The sequence below is a fragment of the Carlito syrichta genome, unplaced genomic scaffold (assembly GCF_000164805.1).
Source record: "Carlito syrichta isolate Samal-C Ts95f unplaced genomic scaffold, Tarsius_syrichta-2.0.1 Scaffold312501, whole genome shotgun sequence".
Lineage (NCBI taxonomy): Eukaryota > Metazoa > Chordata > Mammalia > Primates > Tarsiidae > Carlito > Carlito syrichta.
In genome coordinates, this window is record NW_007256597.1 from 1,021,805 (window position 1) to 1,030,239 (window position 8,435).

An 8,435-nucleotide genomic window follows, 5' to 3' on the forward strand; every position below is an offset into this window, starting at 1 on the left:
CTCAGTCTCCCAAAGGCGCGGGATTACAGGCTGAGCCGCTGAGCCCGGCTTTTTTTTGCTCATATTTTAATGGGCTGTTTGTTTTTTTCCTTTCAGCACATTTGAGTTCCTTGTAGGTTCTGGATGTGAGGCCTTTGTCAGATTTTTGTTGGCAGATATTTTTTCCTATTCTGTGGGTTGTCTTCCCACTCTCTTGATGGTTTCTTTTGCTTTGCAGATGCTTTTCAATTTGATGAGGTCCCACTTGTCTATCTTATCTCTTATGGCATGGACATCTGGGGTTTTGATCAGGAATTGGCTGCCTAATCCAATTTTTGCAAGGATGTCTCCTGCATTTTCTAAGATTCTTATAAATTGAGGTTCATGTTTAGGTCTTTGATCCATTTAGAGTTGATTTTTGTATATGGTGATAGGTAAGGGTCCTGTTTCAGTCTTTTGCATGAGGTCAGTCAGTTTTCCCAGCACCATTTACTGAATAGGTTCTCCTCTCCCCAGTGGTGGTTGTTGGAGGCTTTGTTGAAGATGAGTTGGTCGAGAAACTGAGGCTTTGCTTCCAGAATCTCTATCCTGTTCCATTGGTTCATATGCCTGTTCTTGTACCAAAGCCAAGCTGTTTTGATTATTGTAGCCTTATAGTAAAATTTAAAGTCTGGAATGTGATACCTCTTGCCTTGTCTCTTTTGCTAAGGATTGTTTTGGCTATTCATGGTTGTTTATGTTTCCAGATGAATTTTTGTATTGTCATTTCCAGGTCTGAGAAGAATGATGTTGGTAATTTAATGAGTATTGCGTTGAATCTGTAGATTGCTTTCGGTAGGATGGACATCATAACAATGTTGATTCTTTCTCTCCATGAGCATGGAATATTTTTCCATTTGTTTGTGTCTTCTTGGATTTCTTTGATAGTGTTTTGTAGTTTTCATTGTAAAGGTCTTTCACTTCTCTGGTTAGGAAGATGCTGAGGTATTTAATTTTTTTGTGGCTATGGTGAACGGGATTTTGCTTTTTATTTGGTTCTCTGCCTGTTTGTTGTTGGTATATAAAAATGCAACTGTTTTTTTGCACATATATTTTGTACCCTGACTTTCCCCAAGTCGTTTATCAGTGCAAGGAGGTTTCTGACTGATGCTCCTGGATTTTCGAGGTTTAGGATCATATCATTAGCACAGACAGATAACTTCTTTTTTTTATTTGAATACCCTTGACTTCCTTCTCTTATCTAATTGCTCTTGCTAGGACTTCCTACAAAATGTTGAAAGTGGGCAATCTTGTCTTGTTCTGATTTTCAAGGGAAATGCTTTCACTTTCTGTTCATTTAGCAATATACTGAGGGTTTATTGTAGATGGCACCTACTATTTTGAGGTATGTTCCTTCTATGCCTAGGTGTTTGAGGATTTTTATCAAAAAGGGATGCTGGATTTATCAATGGGGTTTTCTGCATCTAATGATATAATCATATGGTTCTTGTTTTTACATCTGCTGATGTATTAATTCCATTTATGGTCTTGCGGATGTTGAACCAGCCCTGCATCCTTGGAATAAAGCCTACTTAGTCATGGTGGATGATTTTTGAGATGTGTTGTTGGATCCAATTTTCTAGAATCTTGTTGAGAATTGTTGTGTCTGTATTCATTAAAGATATTGACCTGTCATTCTCTTTTTTTGATGGATCTTTACCCAGTTTGGGAATCAGTGTGATTTTAGTTTTATAAAATGATTTGGGGAGAATTCTGTCTTTCTCGATTGCCTGGAGTACTTTCAAGATTTGTATCAGCTCCTCTTGTATATTTTGTAGAATTCCACTGGAAAACCATCTGGTCCAGGGCTTTTTTTTGTTTTGTTTTGTTTTTGTAGGTAGTTTTCTTATGAAGGAGTCAATTTCCTGTGTTGTTATTAGTCTATTTAGTGTCTCACTGTCATCTTCTTTCAACCTTGGGAGGTTGTGTGATGTCAGAAAAAGTTCTTCATTTCTTTTAGGTTATTGAGTTTGTTTCCATACAAGTGTGCACACTAGTCTCTGATAATCTTCTGTATTTCTTCAGGGTCAGTTGTGATTTGATCTTTTGCATTTCTGATTGTGTTTATTTGGACTTTTTCTCTCTTTTTCTTGGTCATTCTGGCTAGGCGATTCATCAGTCTTGTTTAGTACTTCAGAGAACCAGCTTTTTGCTTTGTTGATTTTTTTCTATGATATTTTTGTCTTTTAAGTCCTGAATTTGGGCTTTTTCTTTGTTCATCTGAATTCTCCTGCTAAAGTTAGGGTTTTGATGGTCTTGTCTTTCCAACTCCCTTAGGTGATTTGTTAGGCTGTTAACTTGTGATCATTCCATTTTCTTGATATGTGTTCCAGTAATCATTCAGCATCATGCTGTTTAGTTCTATGTCTTTGTGGGTCTTGGGGGGAATTTTTTTGGTGCTGATATTTATTTTTATTCCACTTTGGTCTGAGAAAGTGCATGACAATATTTCGATCCTATGAAATTTGTTTATGCTTGTCTTATGATAGAGGATGTGATTGATCTTGGTGTATGTTCCATGTGGTGATGAGTAGAATATATATTCTGTGGTTGTTGGGATAAATGTTCTATAGGTATCTATTAAGTTCATTTGGTCAAGTTTCAAGTTGAGGCTCCGGCTCTCTTTGTTGATTTTTTGTCTCGATGATCTATCTAGGGTTGTTAATAGAGTATTTAAGTCTCCAACTATAATAGTGCTAGAGTCAATATCTTTTTTCAGTTTACATAGTAGTTGCTTTATAAATACTGGTGTGCCTGTTTGGGTGCATATATGTTTAGGGTGAATATTTCTTGTTGATGGATTGAACCTCTTATCATTATGTAGTGTACTTTTGTATCTTTTAAATTTTTTGATAGCTAAAAGATTTTTTGTCTCATATTAAGATTGTGATTCCTGCCCTCTTTTGTGATCCATTTACATGGAAATTCAGTTTCCATCCTCTAACTTTGAGTCTGTGTGCATCCCTTGTGGTTAGATGAGTTGCCTGAATGCAGCAAATTATTGGGTCATGGTTTTTTATACAGTTTGCCATTCTGTGTCTTTTCAGTGGTGCCTTTAGACCCTTCATGTTCAGACTGATTATTGAAATGTGATTGCTTATCCTCATCATTAAGTTCTTAAAAAGTTTTTTCTTTGTTTTCTTTCAATTTTTGGGTTGATGTATGTATTTGTTTTCAAGTTTGCAGTTGTGATGTATTCTCTGTTGATTCTGCTTTCTCCTGTTCTCTTGGGAAATGTGTGGACATTCTTTTTTTTTTTCCTTTTTTCTGTGCTTAGTACCTTTTTAAGTGTCTCTTGTAGAGCTGGTCTGAAATCTGCATGCTCTCTTAGGACTGGATGTCTGGGAAGGATTTTAATTCTCCATCACTGACGAAGCTGAGCTTGGCTGGATAGGAAAGTTTATTTTTGAGGACTTTGAATATTGGACTCCAGTTCCTTCTAGCTTGTAGTGTTTCTGCTGATAGGTCTGCTGCTATTCTGATTGGTTTTCCCCAGTAAGTAGTCTGACCTTTCTCTCTTGCTGCCTTTAGGATTTTTTCTTTTGTGCATACTTTGTGTAGGTGAATTACTATGCGTCTAAGGGTTGGTATTTTCATTTGATGTCTTATGGGGATTCTCTGTATCCTTTGTGTTTGGTTGTTTGCATCTCTGGTGAGATGGGGAAAGTTTTCTTGGATAATCTGGAATATGTGCTCCAAGTTATTCTCCCTTTCCTTTTCTTCTTCTGGGATACCAATCAGGCATAGGTCGACTTCTTGATATAATCACACATCTCTTGTAGGCTTTGTTCTTTCTTTCTGAGTTTTCTTTCTATTTTTTTATAGATCAGGTTAATTCCATGATCTGGTCTTCAAGTTCTGAGAGTCTTTCTTCTGCTTGATCATTTTGCTTTTCATGCTTATCATCTTGTTATTTATTTCCTGGATGAAGCTTTTATGGCCAAAATCTCATTTACAAGTTACAGTGCTGTATCTTGTCTTCTTGAGTCTTATTCACTTTTTCCACCCATTCCCTAATCCATGTTGAATTTTGGAGTCAGTTGTTGGTGACTTTCATTGTTTGGGCTCTAAGATCTGATTTCTCAGGCATTTTCTCTTTGTTGCACTGGGAATTACCTGTGTTCTTATGTTCATTTTTTTCTCATTTATGACAGATCTCTTTCTTTTCTCTTTAGTTTCATTATTCAGTGGTAGTTGGAGAGACTTTCATTTTTGATGTTTGCTCAGCCCTCTTCCCTGATAAGGGCTCTGAATTTATTTCACTCTGAAATAAGACTGTGGATGGGAAGCTTTGCTGTCTCTTATAGTTTTGAGAGTCAAAGAAGTTGGAGGGTGGGGAGCTAGGACTCAGAAACTACCTGGAAATCACAGTGATTATGTAATAGAGTCCCTGAGACCCACTCCCCACCACCACTCTATATGATGATGCAATGGGTATGTGTGTATACCCCCTGAGTCCAAGATACAGTAACAACAATGCAGAGAACAGAGAAAAGTAGAATGGAATAAGACAGACAAAAATAAAATAAAAATAAAAATAAAAAAACAAAAGACAAAAGCAGAAACCAAGGCAAAAAATGATTAAACACACACATACACACACACACACACACACACACACACACACACACACAAACTAAAACTAAAACAAACTGGGAAAAAAACCCAAAGCAACAAAGTCTCACACATAAATTCATGCACAAGCCAGGCTTGGCTCAGCCTGTAATCCCACTTTGGGAGGCTGAGGTGAGTGGATTGCCTGAGCCCGTGGGTTCGAGACCCGCCTGGCCAACTTGGTGAGACCTCATCTCTACAATACATCAAAAAATTAGCTGGGTGTGGTAGCACACACCTGTAGTTCCAGCTACTTGGAAGGCTGAGGTGAAAGGATCATTGGAGCCCAGCAGGTCGAGGCTGCAGTGGCTGGGAGTGGCCACTGCACTCCAGCCTGGGTGATAGAATGAGACTCCAACTCAAAAAATAAAAATAAAAAAATAAATTCACACACATATTAAACTAAAGAAAGAGAAGAACAACAACAACAAAAAAACCAGACAAAGAAACTGAAATGTGAACACTCAATTGTACACATATAAAAAGAAAACAAAAAATGAAAGAAGGAAGAAAGAAAAGAAGAAAGAAAAAAGAAAAAGAAAAATAAAAAAAGGTGGGGGGGAATCCAGATTGAACCTGCACATACCCATTTGTGCACAGAGGAAAAAGAAAAGAAAATATTTTAAAAAACAAAGAAACAAACCAACAAACAAAAAACAACTTGCCCTCTTGTGGTAGGTTCTGTAATTGTTTCTCTCAAATGCTCACAGGTAAGCCCCTCTGCTGTCTCCTGTGGAACAGCAGCCTCATTCACAATCTTCCCTGTGTCCTGACCCGGGAAGAAGGAGGAGATGGTGGGGATGGATGGGACTTCAGTCCTCCTCTCCCACTCTCTTATTGTCAGGGGATCCTCTCCAGTGAGGAGGTGTGGGATTGTCTCTTCTCCTGGTGCTGACAGGGGATTTCCCAGCCAGGATTATCCTGGAGTAGAGTCCTCCTATCACAGTTGACGTCCAGACTCCCTTTGGGTTCATCCCTCTCAGTTGTGCCCCAGTCGTGTAGGTCTGATGTTCAGAGGATTGCTAGGGAGGAGGGGGTTTGGCCAGCCCCAGACTCACTGCTGATCTCTTTGGAGGTCTTCCTTATCCTTTTCTCGTCACACCCTTTGTCCCATGGCTGAATCAGGGTAGAGGGTGGGGTGGGTTACCTGAGACGCAGCACTCATTCTGTCCCTCCAGATTTTATGCTTGCAGGATATTCCCTCTGGGTCATGATCAACCCCTGAGTAGTTAATCCACTGGTCACAGAGAACAGGTCTGTGGGTCCATGGTGAGCAAGCCAGAGCACATTCCTGCCCAATTTTCAAGATGGTGGCAGGGTGCCTGTTTCATCTTCTCCAGTGGGGCTCTGCCTCTGGTTCCTTTGCTGTGCTTCCTTTGCAGCCCTTGCTGCTAGTGTCCAGCCAGGCACTGCAGTGGTAAGGCAGAGCCTGGAGCCAGCAGTCACTCTCAACAGCTTCTTCCTGGAAATGACTTTGCTGATTTTTAAAAAATGACACTCAGTTTCTATGCCCAGGAAGTATTAGGGTCCAAGCAGAGCAGCTGTGGGACCAGACACTTCACCAGGGGAACCCTGGCCACTTGCTCCCAAGTCCCCACTCAGTCAGTAACTCACGTGATCAGTTACTCACAGACATGTACACAAAATTTTCCATACACTCACTCACACTGGGACTCAAATAGTCCAACTGGCTCCACTGCCATCTTCATAGATCCTTTGTAAAATTCATTCTTACAATTTTCTAGAGAGGGTAGAGCTGGCAACACCTTGATTTTAGGCTTCTGACCTCTAGATTATGAGTTAAATTTTCTGTTGCAAGCCATCACATTTGTGGCAATTTTTGACAGCCTCCCTAGAAAGCTTATACACCATTTCTGGTCATTTAGTCCATGGATGGAACCCATGATCTCTCACCTAATCTTAAGAATATCCCCATGTTTCATGATGTTTAAGAATATGATCATTTCTCATATTATGAAGACATATCAGTAAAGATGGCTATTGTTTGCAGTAGAAACTTCAGGTTTTAGCTGAAGAATTCTTACCTAGAAGGTGGTATAATCAGATCCTAAAGATTTATGTACTAAACTACTTGGGTTTAAATCTTTTTTTACTGCTTTCATACCATTAGTCTGAGTAAATTTTGTAAATTCTCTGGGCCACAGAATTCATCATGTGTAAAATAAAGAATAAAATATCAATACCTTCAATGGTTGGTTATGATAAATAACTGAAAAACAAAGTACTTTAATATGTCTATTCCTTGTAAACACATAGTAAATATTAGCCATAGCAATTATTATTGTGGAATGAATTTGTCTTAATCAATGAAAATGCAAGGCAATTGTCATTACCCCCTTCTAGCAAAACTTTCTTTTTTTAATTTTTTTTTTGAGTTGGAGTCTCACTCTGTCACTCAGACTGGAGTGCAGCACCCGGCCACCGCAGCCTCAACCTGCTGGGCTCCGGCGATACTTCCGCCTCAGCTTTCCAAGTAACTGGAACTACAGGTACGCACTACCATGCCTGGCTAATTTTTTTGATTTACTGTAGAGATGAGGTCTCACCAAGTTGCCCAGGTGGGTCTCGAACCCGCAGGCTCAGGCAATCCACTCACCTCAGCCTCCCAAAGCAGCAAACCTTTCAAATAACACATTGTCAGACAATTATTATTGGTTGTCTATAATACGGGTACTTGCACAAATAATTTGATATGTTAACTAATATCTATATGTTAATCCAATGTGGGGTTGGCTGTATTCGAGAAGGAGATACTTCACAGAAAAACATTAGGAGTAAAGCATACTTAGCAGTAGCTAAGTATGACATAATTAAGTGCCAATTGGCAAAACTTGCCTGTGGGTCAGAAAACTCCTTTGGTGTATAGGCCCTTGTCAGATTTCTTTGAGTATGTAACTTTTGAAGCTTAGATGTTTAGAAATCCAGGATATTTTTTGAACATGACACCATAGCTCATAGCCTGAAGGTGACCCTTGAAGGAATATATCAGGTTTAAAAACTCACTTTGGATGCTTGCTATCTCCCCTATGTGAGAAAGTATTGGCTACCAGGGGTCATTCTTAGGCACGTTCATTAAATCTGACTTTGAAACCTAGAATATCCATGGAGACCCGAACTTCAAAACTTAAAAAAAAAAAGTCTACTATGTAATAAGTTGCAGATACCCTGACAGGAAGATGGTCAAAAATCATAGGTCATTCACTAGTTACATAGAAAAGCTTGTATTAGGTAGAAAAAACCGGTATTTATCCAGATTGGTCAAATGTGCCTTTGCACAGATAGGGATATCTTCTCAAATCAACGTTATGTATATTATTCTCAGAAGTTAACTGTTCTAGTTGTGGAAATGCAGATCTGTTTGATTGGTGAAAAGCCCCGAGAAACTTATCAAACCCATCTGAGAAAATAGGTCTAAGCTCCTTTTTTTGTGTGTTTTCTGCCCCTGAGCTTGCTCAGAGACCGAAGACTAGTGCATATTTTCCTGGTGCTGAAGTCCAGCAGCTCTTTGGGGAGAGGGAATTTGAAACTCACAGCAAAGCAACATCTCTATATTGCTCTTCCCTTTTTTTCCTTCTCTGCTCCTGGCTATCTAACTTTGGATTCTACCTCTGTTTGCCACTAGCAGTTTAAAAAGATTATGTATTTCTGTCTTCTTTTGCCTGCCCTGCTTTCTTCAAAGGTCAATTCCCATCCTACTCCTTCTTCCAGAATTCATTGCGCCAGATGTCATGTGTCTGGCTCCATTCACAGTGAAATTTCCCAGCTTCTCATACCTCATCCTG

General features: G+C 39.2%; 1 protein-coding gene across 1 annotated transcript in view; it reads right to left on the bottom strand.

Moving 5' to 3' along the window:
• Window positions 1–8,435, bottom strand: part of ALDH1A1 (aldehyde dehydrogenase 1 family member A1) — a 147,937-nt gene extending 139,502 nt beyond the window's left edge. Inside the window, exon 1 of the mRNA XM_021718512.1 lies at window positions 8,260–8,435. The gene's annotated coding sequence lies outside the window, so the exon portion shown is untranslated. The remainder of the gene's footprint in view (window positions 1–8,259) is intronic.